At 34.5% G+C, this 17,626-nt stretch overlaps 1 long non-coding RNA gene across 3 annotated transcripts; it reads right to left on the bottom strand.

Annotated features, from left to right (window-relative positions):
* Positions 1-270: 270 nt before the first annotated feature.
* On the bottom strand, positions 271-15,780 carry LOC127499120 (uncharacterized). 3 transcript variants are annotated; one of them, XR_007926053.1, is made up of 5 exons: positions 15,656-15,780; positions 15,278-15,392; positions 5,504-6,773; positions 4,602-4,643; positions 2,958-3,711 (listed from the first exon to the last, which is right to left on the bottom strand). It is a non-coding gene; the product is annotated as an uncharacterized LOC127499120 (long non-coding RNA). The 3 variants fall into 3 exon arrangements; XR_007926054.1 differs by lacking the exons at positions 15,278-15,392; positions 15,656-15,780 and adding an exon at positions 271-1,047 and having other exon boundaries at positions 3,535-3,711; positions 5,504-7,526; XR_007926052.1 differs by lacking the exons at positions 15,278-15,392; positions 15,656-15,780 and having other exon boundaries at positions 5,504-7,526.
* Positions 15,781-17,626: the final 1,846 nt, after the last annotated feature.

Here is a 17,626-nt window from a genome sequence, read left to right as displayed (position 1 = left end):
ATATTTTTGTCTTAAATCATTCTTAAATCAAGATACATTTACTAGAGAAGCAAAATGACTGAAGATATTAAGACTTGTCTTATGAAAAAAATATTTAAATTAAGTTACTTTACACATTTAAAATGAGACAAAATATCTGTCAATGGGGTCAGAAAAAGAATTGTTTTTTCCATTTTAATAGTTTAACTATTGGCAGATATTTGTTCTTCACTGTAGTTGAAAATTACTTGTATGATGGTTATTTTCTATTTTTAATAAAGTTTATTTTTCTGACTACATTGGCAGATATTTGTTCTTGTTTTAAGCACAAACTCACTTCATTTTGATGCATTTTTCAGTAAACAAGACTTAAAATCTTCAGTCATTTCTCTTCTCCAGTAAATGTATCTTGATTTAAGAGTGTTTAGATATTTGTGCTGGAAAACAAGACAGAAATACTGAGGAAGAACATACGAATTGAAGACGAACATTTACTCCTGTAGAATAACGTCACTGATAAATCATTCACAATAAGACCAGAAACATGAATTAAGAGAGTCAATAGATTTTATTTGGATTTCAGACTTTAATATTAATTGGAGCTCTTCATGTTTATTTCAAATAAAATTAAGAGTTTAAGATGCTTTTGCCAGGAATTCTCAGTCTCCAACTCTTGTCGTTACTACTGTCTAACTGAACACAGATCAGTGGCTGTGGATCACCCGTCACTTCAGGGAAGAGGTGATGTTGTAGATGTTGTTACATTGCCTCTTTCCCGATGTTTGCTTCGCCGTGTCCTCGGGGCTTCGGTCTGGACTCCTCTTGAGATGCTTCTGTCTCTTCATCATGAGCAGTGATCACAGGGTGAAGGAGCACATGCTTCAGGGAATACTCATACTCATGACACTGCGCTTGACCTTCCAGGAAAGACATGTCCAAAATCCGTGCAGATTGCTTAATGCTTCTGGATGAAGAAAATGACAAGTAGCGAAGAAGGGTCATGTTGGGTGATGCATTTCAAACAGCGCTGAGCGATCGGGATTGAAGCCGTCAGATGCACAACAGCATCTGTGAGAGATGGAGATTAATAAGGCCGAGCAGCTGAAGTCAAGTCAAGTCATGTCAAAGTTTTTTTCACAATGTACATGCTTTTAAAGCAGCTTTACAGAAGGTCATACTGCACATATACCAGTGACTCAGACACACGTTTGAGCGCTCAAAGGCAATTATTAAGAGATTTAAATGTTGGTCGGTTTTGCTCAAAGTAGGAATAAGTGATTCTCAAAAAGTATGAATGAATATATGACCAGTTGTTGCGGGTGAAAAATCTGAAAAAGTTTGAAAAGTATGTTCTCTATCTCTAGGGCATGCTTTATTAAAATATTTTCTACATTTAATCAGTAGTCATTTAAGCAATAATGTTGAGAAATAAAGAGTTTGGCTTTCATTTCAGTTAGTAGCAACTCTGATTTCAAGCAGAATTACTGTAACATGATGGCGTTCTTCACTGTGGTTGAAAATTACTTATATGGTGGTAAAGATTTATGTAGAAAATGAGTAATACGATGGTAAAGATTTTAGTAGAAAATTACTTATATGATGGTGTAGATTTTCATATAAAATTACTTATACAATGGTAAATATTTTAGTACAAAATTACTTGTACAATGGTATAGATTTTCACATAAAATTACTTATACGATTTTATTCGAAAATTACTTATACGATGGTATAGATTTTCTTCGAAAATGACTTATATGATGGTATAGATTTTCGTAGAAAATGACTTATATGATGGTATAGATTTTCGTAGAAAATGACTAATACGATGGTATAGATTTTCGTAAAAAATGACTTATACGATGGTATAGATTTTCTTCGAAAATGACTTATATGATGGTATAGATTTTCGTAGAAAATGACTTATATGATGGTATAGATTTTCGTAGAAAATGACTTATATGATGGTATAGATTTTCGTAGAAAATGACTTATATGATGGTATAGATTTTCGTAAAAAATTACTTATATGATGGTATAGATTTTTGTAGAAAATGACATATGATGGTATAGATTTTCGTAAAAAATTACTTATATGATGGTATAGATTTTCATATAAAATTACTTATACAATGGTAAATATTTTAGTACAAAATTACTTGTACAATGGTATAGATTTTCACATCAAATTACTTATACGATTTTATTCGAAAATTACTTATACAATGGTATAGATTTTCATAGAAAATGACTTATATGATGGTATAGATTTTATTCGAAAATTACTTATACGATGGTAAATATTTTTGTAGAAAATGACTAATACGGTGGTACAGATTTTCATAGAAAATGACTTATATGATGGTATAGATTTTCGTAAAAAATTACTTATATGATGGTATAGATTTTCGTAAAAAATTACTTATACGATGGTATAGATTTTTGTAGAAAATGACTTATATGATGGTATAGATTTTCGTAAAAAATGACTTATACGATGGTATAGATTTTCGTAGAAAATGACTTATATGATGGTATAGATTTTCGTAGAAAATGACTTATATGATGGTATAGATTTTCGTAAAAAATTACTTATATGATGGTATAGATTTTTGTAGAAAATGACATATGATGGTATAGATTTTTGTAAAAAATTACTTATATGATGGTATAGATTTTCATATAAAATTACTTATACAATGGTAAATATTTTAGTACAAAATTACTTGTACAATGGTATAGATTTTCACATCAAATTACTTATACGATTTTATTCGAAAATTACTTATACGATGGTATAGATTTTCATAGAAAATGACTTATATGATGGTATAGATTTTATTCGAAAATTACTTATACGATGGTAAATATTTTTGTAGAAAATGACTAATACGGTGGTACAGATTTTCATAGAAAATGACTTATATGATGGTATAGATTTTTGTAAAAAATTACTTATATGATGGTATAGATTTTCATATAAAATTACTTATACAATGGTAAATATTTTAGTACAAAATTACTTGTACAATGGTATAGATTTTCACATCAAATTACTTATACGATTTTATTCGAAAATTACTTATACGATGGTATAGATTTTCATAGAAAATGACTTATATGATGGTATAGATTTTATTCGAAAATTACTTATACGATGGTAAATATTTTTGTAGAAAATGACTAATACGGTGGTACAGATTTTCATAGAAAATGACTTATATGATGGTATAGATTTTCGTAAAAAATTACTTATATGATGGTATAGATTTTCGTAAAAAATTACTTATACGATGGTATAGATTTTCATCGAAAATTACTTATATGATGGTAAATATTTTAGTAGAAAATTACTTATTTTAAAGATTATTTTAAAGTCAGTAAAGATTTTGGTCGCCCACCTCTAAGTACTTTAAACAGGAAACTGCTAGAAAATAAACACATAATGATTTTAGTCAGTATCGGATAAAGTTGGATCTATTTCTCTTTTCATCTCACACAGAGCCAAGATAAAATCACACATAACATCTTCAGCTCTCTCATCCGCTCTCTTACAGCCGAGTCCATTCTGTGTTTTACGGCGATATCCCGAACAGAGAGCAGGTCACCGGACAGACGCTGAATTTGGGGTGAATAGCAAGGATAATGGATTTAGCTCTGAATCCCTGGAATGTCTGATTTCAGCCACATCCAGTGCATCAGCACAGTGGGCGGCAGAGACATTCACAAAGTCTGTGAAAACAAAGACACACACAGGAGAGAAATCAGAGAACGCTCATTTTGGTATTTCATGAGGCATATGCTTCGTTCAGATCATAGGAAGGGAATGCGCTCTATCCCATGGGATCTGAAAAACATTTCTGAATGAAGAATTAAATCACACTTGAGGAAATGTACAGCAGTAGCTTTCATAGTTCCTGATCCGTCTCACATTGCATCTCCATTTATGGGCAGTCAGAAAACTAAAATTGAGTTCATTCAGAAGTGTATTTTGCGAGCACATCTGTGCATCTTACATCACCGACACTGTTTACACAGCTCTATACTTTATGAACGAGTTTTACATTCACTCTAATGCCAAGATTTTCATCATAAGTGCTTTCAAAAGCTATTCAATAAAAATAAATTAATAAACAACAAAGAGATGATCAATGTAAATGTTCCTTCAGATGTCTGATCTATCTTAACTGTAAATAAATGTAAAGAGAGTCTCCATCGCACTCAGAGGTCAAAGGTCATTCTGATTCACTCACCGTCTGTGTCTCTTCAATATCGCAGCCCATGAAATCGCAGCTGCTCTCCGTTGCTCAATATTTAAACTCGTAAAAAAAAAAGGGATCATTTCCCATGACATCATGAAGATCTTCCACTTGATTGTAAATACTGTTTCTCTTATTATTTGGCCTGTTTCATCTGTTTATAAACTCTCTCCTTATCAAGTTCAGCATTTGACAGCATGGTGGAATTATTGACATTATATCAGTACATCATATTTATTGGTGGATTGTACGATTAAACGGAAACTGGAATCAGAGATTTTTATGTTTTTGAAAGATACTTCAAAACAATGTCTGAAATGATTGAGTACATCAACATGAAGATGTGGAGAACATCAGACTGACCAGAACAAACAGCTGCTTCATCTTCAGGCCTTCAGCCTCCGTCTGACACGAAAAATCAGAAGAAAGGAGACAAATGGGTAGAAGAATGTAAAAACATGACTAGAAAAGAGTGTTACACTAATTAAATTGAGATATAAAGTCAGAATTGCAAGTTATAAAGTCAGATTTGAGTGATATAAAGTCAGAATTGCGAGATATAAAGTCAGAATTGTGAGATATAAAGTCAGAATTGCGAGAAATAAAGTCAGAATTGCGAGATATAAAGTCAGAATTGCGAGATATAAAGTCAGAATTACTAAAGTCAGAATTGCGAGATATAAAGTCAGAATTGTGTGATATAAAGTCAGAATTGTGTGATAAAGTCAGAATTGTGAGATATAAAGTCAGAATTACTAAAGTCAGAATTGCGAGATATAAAGTCAGAATTGCGAGAAATAAAGTCAGAATTGCGAGATATAAAGTCAGAATTGCGAGATATAAAGTCAGAATTACTAAAGTCAGAATTGCGAGATATAAAGTCAGAATTGTGTGATATAAAGTCAGAATTGTGTGATAAAGTCAGAATTGTGAGATATAAAGTCAGAATTACTAAAGTCAGAATTGCGAGATATAAAGTCAGAATTGTGAGATATAAAGTCAGAATTACTAAAGTCAGAATTGCGAGATATAAAGTCAGAATTGCGAGAAATAAAGTCAGAATTGCGAGATATAAAGTCAGAATTGCGAGAAATAAAGTCAGAATTGCGAGAAATAAAGTCAGAATTGCGAGATATAAAGTCAATTGTGAGAAAAAAGTTTGCAATTCTGACTTTATATTTTGAGAAGCTTTTCTGCTAAGAGTGCATTGGCTTAAACTGAATAACTTCTAATGTGTTTATAAATTCAGGTTTAAATGCTTTTACCATTTTTTTTGGAGGCAATCACACGAGTTCAGCATCAGTAACGCTCAGGAATCACGATCCTCAAATATGGGTCAGAACCTCAGAGGAACCCAGCTGAGGAAAGTAAAAGGATCATTCATCAAGAAGCGCATGGGTCAAAGCATGATGCCAAGACTCGAGCCACTACAGGAAGTGCAGTGAACACACACACACACACACACACACACACACAAACACAAACAAACAAACACACACACACACACACACACACACACAGACTTATGTCTGGGGCTGCAGTGTTTGCTTTCACAGTGGACAGAAGTGTGTGTCGGAGCAACAGCCTGTAATTTAGCTCAATATAAAGATCCGCTGTAATGAACGAGACGCACAGAGAGAGCGTTCACACTGAGAATCTGTTGGAAGCCCAATAAAATGTGTTGAAAAGCACGTCTAGGTCTTGAACTGGATCATCTCCAAACTTAAAACTGGATCTTACTGGGTTTTCAAGTCTGCTGTTAAAATATTCTTCAAACTGAGAGCTGCGATCGTTCCAGCATCAGATTGAGATTAATGATATTGTGTCATTCTGCTGATGATTATCACTAAATCAAACATATAGTGTATATATATATATATATATATAAATGTTCCATGTATTTAATTTATTTATTTATTTTTTAAATATGATATTATTTGAGTATCTCTAAATTAAACATTTATATATTCTTTTAATAATTAATTAATTAATGATAATTAATTTTGGTGCTTGAGGATCACTAAATCAAACATTTATATATTTTATATTCCTCTTTTAAAAAAAAAAAAAAAAAAAAGAATTATTTTAGTGTTTGAGTATCTCTAAATCAAACATTTATATATTTTTTGTTCCACGTGTATTTTTTTTTACCTAGAGTGGAATTTTTGTGACATGAACAGTGGAATAAATCAGAGGTGACTCAAGCACATTGTTAAAAATAAAGGAATGGGATCATTGGAAACACATGAAGCTCTGTCCAGCGGAGTTTACTGGAACATGGTGAAATACGAGGAATGCTCCAACTCTTTACGACAAAACCTCACTTCAGCAGCCAGTCAGATGTGCGGTCTCTGCAGGAATGGGAACGATCGGGTCTCCTCCACATCTGTCCGACACCCTCCAGCTGCAGATCTGACCCGGGTTACGGTAACTGTGAGGCGGAGTGAAGTCGTCCATCACACACTCGCCGCTCAGCAGAAGAGCGTCAGGAATGTGTTTGAACACGCGCCACGTCACTCCACGTCACTGACGGACCTGTTCATCACACATGATCAACACAAAAATGAATGTTTCCAGAAAACATTGCTCAAAAACTCTACAAATACATCTAATGACTAAGATGATTTGAGTGTTTTCAGGCATTTCAGAGGCTGTGATTGAATAAGTGCACTAACCAGTGGACCAATCGCATCGCAGTATCTCAAATGTTGGTTTGTTGGTTCTGAAACGTCTGAGTCAAAGTCTGTCATCAGAATGATTTGGTTTAATTCCTCCAGAAGCGTCTCACACGATTGTGTTCCCAAACACCAGCATCCCAACGCAAGATCACATGACAGCGTTTATTGTGTTTCGTCTGACGCTCTGAGACCAACTCATTTATGATGGAGGAGAAAGAGCCCGATTGAAGAAACTTACAGTTTTAGTACTGATATTTTGCACCAATTTCCCAGGAAGTGATGATTTTGTTTTTTTGAATGTTCACATGGGATGGAGACGCTGCTTTATTCGCAAATGTTTTATGCCATATGCCAATTTGGTGCATAAGCTAAATTGTCAACTTTGGATGGAAACACAGCTGGTGAGACGGCCGTTCTGGGTTCATTTACTGCTACTGTGAGCTGCAGAGAGAGAGACGTGTTGTTATATGGTGAGAAGCGGAAGTTGAGATGATAGATGAAGGTGTTGAACTCATTCATGCTCAAGGGCTCGAGTCGGATCAGTGCAGAAACAGACATGCGTCCGGCTCATTCCTCTCGTGCCTTCAAGCTTTCCGGAACGCTCTTCCGATGGGAGACATGATATAGAGCCGCTCACTTCTGCGGCGATATACATTCACCAGATCACATGACAAACATGAGAGAGGCAAAATAAACTCACAGCAGACAGAAAACTGAGAGAACACAATCACATTCTCGTCACGTATAATACAATCACAAGAAGCAAAATGATGATTGTTGGAGAAGATAAAACAATTAAAACCCCTAAAGCTCCCAAAAATCCAATATGTGTCAGATTTACACTGATTGACACTAATAAAGTTATGAAAACGTCAGTTTTAAATGTTCTCTGAACGTTCTGAAACAAGTAGTAACATTTAAAAAACGCTAGATGAACGTCCAACTTAATGTTTCAGGAAAAATGTATAACGTTTTTGTTCTAATGTTTTGAGAACATTATTAAAGACCAATAAAAAAAGCAGATAGCCTAGTGGGCAGCACCGACATATAGCGCCGCTGTGCTTTGGGCGACCCGAGTCCACTTTCCCGATCCCGTCCCCTTCTATCTCTCCCACTTCGCTTACTGTCCTATCATAACAAAAGCAAAAACGCCAAAAAATACATCTTTAAAAAAGACCAGATAACTTTAGACAAACATCCTATTAATGTTACTGGACGCTGAGAGAACCTTGCCAGAACATTCCCTGTTAGCTGGGATACTCCCATAATCTTTGTTTTATTTACAACTTTGAAAAATCTTACTTATGAGTATTACTAGTGATGATTGATCACTAATAAACCACCCGCAGCAGTGTGAATCCCTTGAGACGGGAAGCTCGTGTCAAACATCAGACATCTGAAGCAGCAGAAACATTGTGAAGGATGAATATCAAACACAAACCCCAGAAGAACAGAGTCGTCAGCAGACGCAATGATCCGCTCAGAGATCAGAGATCTGTTGTGTTTGTCATGTCAGCAAACGTCTCATGTCACTTCTGTTCATCAGGAACATGTGTGAATGTAAACAACACACATCTGCACATGTTCGACCACAGAACAGCCTCAGATGATCAGAGTTTTGCTCAAGAACCCGGTCATACAGACGTGATTTCAATCATGTTCTGTGACACTGTTATTGAGCTGAACTGATCTGAATAATCACTCTATTGTCTTCTGCAGAGCTGCTTTACAGCTAGGGTTGCAAAGTTTCCAGAAACCTTCCAGGATTTTTGGAAACTTTCCAAGTTTTTTGTGGAAATTTTCAGAAGCTTTTGGATAGTTTCTGGAAATTTATCTGAAATTTTCAGCCCCTTTGCAACCCTATTTACAGCTAAAAATTGATTTTGTCTCATATTTGATGAAGTTTGCATCACTGATTCTGCTATTTTCCTGTTCATTACTGTGAAGCTGCTTTGAAACGATCTGTACTGTATAAAGCTCTGTAGAAATAAAGCTGACTTGACTTGTTTGTTCTGTATGAAAAGCATCACATCATATAGGCTGTACCTCAATACTAGTTTTACTTGATCTCAGAGCTGCGTTCAACACTATAGATCATAAAATACTCTTAGATCGACTACAAAATTACACTGGTATTCAAGAACATGTGTTAAGGTGGTTTAGATCGTACCTATCAGACTGTCACCATTTTGTCTATTTAAATGGGGAAAAATCTAAGATAACGTCAGTAAATTATGGAGTGCCACAAGGTTCGGTGTTAGGCCCTCTGTTATTTTAAATATATATGCTGCCACTTGGGAATATTATAAGAAAATCCATAAACTTGGATCCATAAACATCACAAATAAATAAACTATTTTTAAAAATTCTCAAATGTGTGATGATTTTTGCTTTTAAAAAAACAGCTTCATTTTGCAGTATTACATTATATTCCAACATTCCATTTTCTGTAAGCGTTCTTCAAAATGATATGTATTGTAAAAAGTGCAATACAAAAAAATTTGAATGAGGATATTTATTGTATTTATAGATATAGTTTTTTTTTGACTGCTTGACCTATACACGTCTTTGTACGATCTCTATATTCTTAAATAAACGTCAGACAAGTAAAGATCCTTCCTCCTGTTGAGCTTTTCAGTTTAACCTCCATTTATTCAAGAGAAGAATTTATGAGTCTCTCCTGAGACGATCACATTTCAACCTCGAGCTGAGAGAAACACTACTGTATATACTCACATCTCAAGTGTGTGTGTGTGTGTGTGTGTGTGTTGATGTGGTTTACTTTCACATCTTTATTTCTGTTTCTATACAGTTCTGGTCCTCTGATCTAAATGGTCCAAGTGTTGTTCTCAGATCAAAACATCCATCAAACTGCATTAGATATGGAGTTATTCGTAAGAAGATGATCTGTCAGATCAGCTGCAGTGGATCTTCATAAACATTGTGAAATGCATTATATGAGAGGTTCGCAGATGGATTGTAACGACGGCTTGTGTTTCCTCCGTTCAGAAGAATGTGTGAACAGAAAGTGTAAACAGATCGAGTGACGTCTGAACTTGATCCAGAACTATTGAGATGGATGTTTAACACTGCGAGTGTGTTTCTAGAAGAGCTCGACCATTGACCTGGTTCTGCGCTGCAAAAAAATTATGTTCTTCCTCAGAATTTCTGTCTTGTTTTCCAGTACAAACAACTGAAGGAAAAGGACCTGAAGACTCGTGTCATGAAATCATATTTACTGTCTGAGCGGGAGCCGCATATGGAAAAACACAAGAGGAGATTTTATGTTCAGATACTCAAAGCAGATGTTCCTCACGTTTCCTTCTACATGGAAAACTGGACTCATCTGAGACAAACAATTAACAACCTCTATCACTGGATCACTGACAGCCTGCTGATGGCGGTTTGGAGTTTGTGTTACAGAATTCATTTATTTCTATAGCGCTTTATACAATACAGATTGTTTCAAAGCAGCTTCACAGAAATAAACAGGAAAATAACAGAATCAATGATGCAAACTTCATCAAATATGAGACAAATTCAAATTCGGCTGTAAAGCAGCTCTACAGAAGACAATAGAGTCATTAATCAGATCAAGTTTTGTTCTCATCTGATAGTGTCAGTGCAGTTAAATAGGTAATATTACTGTCTTTTAAACCCTTTAATATTTAATAACCCTTTCATTATTTAAAATCCTTTAATATTTACAGTCTTTTTTTAAGACAATGTGTTTCTGAGCAGACACAATGATGGAAACTAGATTGCATTTTCTGAAGGAAATATCAGCATTTGAAAGACTGAAAGAATAAACAAGAATAATGTTCAAGTTTTAGTTTTAAGCTGTAAATGAAATGCTTGCTTCGTGTCTAAGTTTTTAAGTCTATAGTTTTTCTCGTCCAGCAGGTGAAGCGATCAGTCACATTCAGAACAATTCCAACTCTGAATCTCACGAATGTTCCGTCAGAATCAAGTTTTCCCGAGTGCTCTCTGCCGACTGATGTTTTTCTGGTTTCTGTCATTACCTCACTGACTTCAGCCCGCTATCTCTGAGATTCACATCCAACATCTCAGTTTTTCCACTGGCTCGCTGATGGCCGAATACCTGCTCCGTGTGCCGCAGATTTCCATGTTCTGTGAAGCCAGATGCCTTCAGAATGCCGGAGATAATGGAGCTTCATCTAGAACAATAATCTCACAGAATTAAGAGGTTAAATTGACAATAATCTAACAGAATTAAAGAGTTAAATAGACAATAATCTCACAGAATTAAAGAGTTAAATAGACAATAATCTCACAGAATTAAAGAGTTAAATAGACAATAATCTCACAGAATTAAAGAGTTAAATAGACAATAATCTCACAGAATTAAGAGGTTAAATAGACAATAATCTCACAGAATTAAAAAGTTAAATAGACAATAATCTAACAGAATTAAAGAGTTAAATAGACAATAATCTCACAGAATTAAAGAGTTAAATAGACAATAATCTCACAGAATTAAAGAGTTAAATAGACAATAATCTCACAGAATTAAGAGGTTAAATAGACAATAATCTCACAGAATTAAAAAGTTAAATAGACAATAATCTAACAGAATTAAAGAGTTAAATAGACAATAATCTCACAGAATTAAAGAGTTAAATAGACAATAATCTCATAGAATTAAAAAGTTAAATAGACAATAATCTCACAGAATTAAGAGGTTAAATAGACAATAATCTCACAGAATTAAAGAGTTAAATAGACAATAATCGCACAGAATTAAAGAGTTAAATAGACAATAATCGCACAGAATTCAAGAGTTAAATAGACAATAATCGCACAGAATTAAAGAGTTAAATAGACAATAATCTCATAGAATTAAAAAGTTAAATAGACAATAATCTCATAGAATTAAGAGGTTAAATAGACAATAATCTCACAGAATTAAAGAGTTAAATAGACAATAATCTCACAGAATTAAAGAGTTAAATAGACAATAATCTCACAGAATTAAAGAGTTAAATAGACAATAATCTCATAGAATTAAAAAGTTAAATAGACAATAATCTCACAGAATTAAAGAGTTAAATAGGCAATAATCTCACAGAATTAAAGAGTTAAATAGACAATAATCGCACAGAATTAAAGAGTTAAATAGACAATAATCTCATAGAATTAAAAAGTTAAATAGACAATAATCTCATAGAATTAAGAGGTTAAATAGACAATAATCGCACAGAATTAAAGAGTTAAATAGACAATAATCTCACAGAATTAAAGAGTTAAATAGACAATAATCTCACAGAAATAAAGAGTTAAATAGACAATAATCTCAGAATTAAAGAGTTAAATAGACAATAATCTCACAGAATTAAAGAGTTAAATAGACAATAATCTCACAGAATTAAAGAGTTAAATAGACAATAATCTCACAGAATTAAAGAGTTAAATAGACAATAATCTCAGAATTAAAGAGTTAAATAGACAATAATCTCAGAATTAAAGAGTTAAATAGACAATAATCTCACAGAATTAAAGAGTTGAATAGACAATAATCTCACAGAATTAAAGAGTTAAATAGACAATAATCGCACAGAAATAAAGAGTTAAATAGACAATAATCTCAGAATTAAAGAGTTAAATAGACAATAATCTCAGAATTAAAGAGTTAAATAAACAATAATCTCACAGAATTAAAAAGTTGAATAGACAATAATCGCACAGAATTAAAGAGTTAAATAGACAATAATCTCAGAATTAAAGAGTTAAATAGACAATAATCTCACAGAATTAAAGAGTTGAATAGACAATAATCGCACAGAAATAAAGAGTTAAATAGACAATAATCTCAGAATTAAAGAGTTAAATAGACAATAATCTCACAGAATTAAAGAGTTAAATAGACAATAATTGCACAGAATTAAAGAGTTAAATAGACAATAATCTCACCGAATTAAAGAGTTAAATAGACAATAATCTCACAGAATTAAAGAGTTAAATAGACAATAATCTCAGAATTAAAGAGTTAAATAGACAATAATCTCACAGAATTAAAGAGTTGAATAGACAATAATCGCACAGAATTAAAGAGTTAAATAGACAATAATCTCAGAATTAAAGAGTTAAATAGACAATAATCTCACAGAATTAAAGAGTTGAATAGACAATAATCGCACAGAAATAAAGAGTTAAATAGACAATAATCTCACAGAATTAAAGAGTTGAATAGACAATAATCGCACAGAAATAAAGAGTTAAATAGACAATAATCTCAGAATTAAAGAGTTAAATAGACAATAATCTCACAGAATTAAAGAGTTGAATAGACAATAATCGCACAGAATTAAAGAGTTAAATAGACAATAATCGCACAGAATTAAAGAGTTAAATAGACAATAATCTCAGAATTAAGAGGTTAAACAGACAATAATCTTTACATCTGAATTCAATTTGTCTCATATGTGATGAAGTTTGCATCATTGATTCTGTTATTTTCCTGTTTATTTCTGTAAAGCTGCTTTGAACCAATCTGTGCTGTATAAAGCGCTATAGAAATAAAGATGACTTGACTGGACCATCACATCAGATGAGTATAACAACTTGTATAACAAATTTCACTCACAAACATGAGACTTTAAAGTAAATGGATTTTGTTCTGATACCAGTAGCAATATTCAAAAAACATTAGATGAACATCCAACTAAAACATTTCAGAAAAAACGCTCCATAAACGATGTATAAATAACATTTTTTGTGCTAACATTTTGAGAACATTATTAAAGACCAGATAACTCTGAACAAACGTTCTATTAACGTTCCTGGAAGAACGTTTGTTCCCTGTTCTCTGGCTTCATGTTTTGCCTTTTTGCAGACTCTGAACCAGCGATGCATTTCCCAGCCGTTGAGCTTTAACTGCCTCACCTCCCATATTTCTTCTGTCATCAGCACGCGTTACATACGTTTTTCACATCAACTCAAGCTTGTAAGCTTCACCACAGTCCTCCGCTCTATAGGCTGCAGGATTCCAGTGGCATCGCTGGACGCGCTCCGCTGCACGTGTGCGTCCGCCGCCGGCCCCCTGCACTGCATAATTACAACTGCATGTGCTCGTTCTCCACGGCCACGTACAGAGAGTGGATCTGACCCAGGTGATTATGTGAAACATTATTGCAAAACTCTCCATGCACGTACCAGCGGCTTCCTTCTGCTGAATCACTTACGACAGACACGCTGCACCTCACAGTCTTCTCGGGCGCATCAATCACGCTGCGCTTTTTCCGCTCTTGGCTGCACTGGGAATCAATGTCATGGTGTCTTTGAAGTGGGAATCCGCAAATGCTTGAGCAATATGAAAATCAAACACAATCACAAGCTGCTCTCATGTGTTTGTTGTGTTTACATTTAAGGTCTTGAAATGGATTTGAATGATATTGTGCAGTTCCACTTCCAGTAGATAGTTCAAGATCTCTGACAGATGTTTAAAATGCATCTGTAAACAACTTTTGTTCGTTTGTACATCAGAATATTTGGTAGGGAAGTGCATGCATGATTCCAGAAGAATTGGAGACTCAGTATTTCAACAGTCTTGTTTTCCAGCACAAATATCTAAACATCCTTAAATCATGATACATTTACTGGAGAAGCAAAATGACACAATAAGTCTTTTAATCTGTGAGTTTGTGCTTGAAACAAGAACAAATATCTGCCAATTGGGTCAGAAAAATAATCTTGTTTTCACTTTGAATTAAGTTGATTTTTCTGACCCCACAAAGCACAAACTCTCAGATAAAAAGACTTATTGTGTCATTTTGCATCTCCAGTAAATGTATCATGATTTAAGAATGTTTAGATATTTGTGATTGCTTTGAAAGGCGTTTTCATTATTTAATGACTGATTTTGTGTCCTCTGACATCTTTCAGTGAGCTCTCGGATCAGTCTTGGCTCTTTCCTCTCGTTTTCCATCCGAACTTCATCAGGAATGGCATTTTTGTTCATTGTTTAGCTGCATAGTTTATCAGGACTCACAAATGTTTTCTAATGGAAATACTGAGAGTCAAGTCAATCAGCTTTATTTCTACAGCACAATACAATACAGATTGCTCAAAGCAACTTCACAGTAATAAACAGAATCAATGTTGCAAACTTCATCAAATATGAGACAAACTCACATTCTGCTGTAAAGTGTCATTATTCAGATCAATTCAGTTCAAGTTTTGATTTCATCTGATAGTGGCAGAGCAGTTAAATCAATAATATTACAGAATATCAACTCAGAGCAAAAACAATCATTCATATGTGAAAAAGATTGTGTTGTATTTAATGCAAAGTGAGTGTTTCAGGAAGCCTGTGCTGCGGAGATGAAGCGGAGCCGGACTGACCTTTACACTGGATTCATGATCTCCAGCTGAAACTCCAAACACACGCCATCTCCAGGGAAGGTTTTGGAGGGAATGTGCGATGGAGGAATGCACAGACCTAAAGACCAGCTTTTCCCTGGGAATATAAATCAGTGTGGGATATTACTTTGAATGACAAACATGATATTTCACTGTAACTGGAAAGAAATAAAGTCTCCGTTGGTGGAGGTGAACGAGGTTAACAGAGATCAACGCCTCTGAAAAACTCAGAAATCTTCTCAGGTACAGCCACTTCAACATTACTCATCATCACATGATTATTTACAGAACGAATGAAATAAAGAGTGAATGAGCAGGATGAACAGCCCAGAATCCATCAGATCCACAGAAAACACTTACTGATGTCTGGGCTGTCGATTTCCCTCCAAAAATGATGTCACTTCCTGGAGGATGATGTCATTAAGGAACATGTTTCATTTGACCTATTGAAGAACAAAACATCATAAAGAAACATCTGGAAGCAATAAAATAAATATATAAATATACATATATAAATAAAAATAAATAAATAAATAAATAAATAAAAATGTGTATATATATATATATATATATATATATATATATATAGTAGTGAACAATTGAAGTGGATCAGAACCTTTCATCAAAGTTGTCCTAAAACCTTCTTCTTAAGACAACTTAGTTCCTAGGACAACTTTGCTGAACTTTTTTGATCCACTTCAAATGTTGACTACTGTATATACAGGTGCTGGTCATATAATTAGAATATCATCAAAAAGTTGATTTATTTCACTAATTCCATTCAAAAAGTGAAACTTGTATATTATATTCATTCATTACACACAGACTGATATATTTCAAATGTTTATTTCTTTTAATTTTGATGATTATAACTGACAACTAAGGAAAATCCCAAATTCAGTATCTCAGAAAATTAGAATATTGTGAAAAGGTTCAATATTGAAGACACCTGGTGCCACACTCTAATCAGCTAATTAACTCAAAACACCTGCAAAGGCCTTTAAAGGGTCTCTCAGTCTAGTTCTGTAGGCTACACAATCATGGGGAAGACTGCTGACTTGACAGTTGTCCAAAAGACGACCATTGACACCTTACACAAGGAGGGCAAGACACAAAAGGTCATTGCAAAAGAGGCTGGCTGTTCACAGAGCTCTGTGTCCAAGCACATTAATAGAGAGGTGAAGGGAAGGAAAAGATGTGGTAGAAAAAAGTGTACAAGCAATAGGGATAACCGCACCCTGGAGAGGATTGTGAAACAAAACCCATTCAAAAATGTGGGGGAGATTCACAAAGAGTGGACTGCAGCTGGAGTCAGTGCTTCAAGAACCACTACGCACAGACGTATGCAAGACATGGGTTTCAGCTGTCGCATTCCTTGTGTCAAGCCACTCTTGAACAACAGACAGCGTTAGAAGCGTCTCGCCTGGGCTAAAGACAAAAAGGACTGGACTGCTGCTGAGTGGTCCAAAGTTATGTTCTCTGATAAAAGTAAATTTTTGCATTTCCTTTGGAAATCAGGGTCCCAGAGTCTGGAGGAAGAGAGGAGAGGCACACAATCCACGTTGCTTGAGGTCCAGTGTAAAGTTTCCACAGTCAGTGATGGTTTGGGGTGCCATGTCATCTGCTGGTGTTGGTCCACTGTGTTTTCTGAGGTCCAAGGTCAACGCAGCCGTATACCAGGAAGTTTTAGAGCACTTCATGCTTCCTCCTGCTGACCAACTTTATGGAGATGCAGATTTCATTTTCCAACAGGACTTGGCACCTGCACACAGTGCCAAAGCTACCAGTACCTGGTTTAAGGACCATGGTATCCCTGTTCTTAATTGGCCAGCAAACTCGCCTGACCTTAGAAAATCTATGGGGTATTGTGAAGAGGAAGATGCGATATGCCAGACCCAACAATGCAGAAGAGCTGAAGGCCACTATCAGAGCAACCTGGGCTCTTATAACACCTGAGCAGTGCCACAGACTGATCGACTCCATGCCACGCCGCATTGCTGCAGTAATTCAGGCAAAAGGAGCCCCAACTAAGTATTGAGTGCTGTACATGCTCATACTTTTCATGTTCATACTTTTCAGTTGGCCAAGATTTCTAAAAATCCTTTCTTTGTATTGGTCTTAAGTAATATTCTAATTTTATGAGATACTGAATTTGGGATTTTCCTTAGTTGTCAGTTATAATCATCAAAATTAAAAGAAATAAACATTTGAAATATATCAGTCTGTGTGTAATGAATGAATATAATATACAAGTTTCACTTTTTGAATGGAATTAGTGAAATAAATCATCTTTTTGATGATATTCTAATTATATGACCAGCACCTGTATAT

This window comes from Ctenopharyngodon idella, chromosome 17, assembly GCF_019924925.1.
Source record: "Ctenopharyngodon idella isolate HZGC_01 chromosome 17, HZGC01, whole genome shotgun sequence".
In the NCBI taxonomy this organism is placed as follows: Eukaryota; Metazoa; Chordata; class Actinopteri; order Cypriniformes; family Xenocyprididae; genus Ctenopharyngodon; species Ctenopharyngodon idella.
This window is presented reverse-complemented; position numbering and strand designations above follow the sequence as displayed.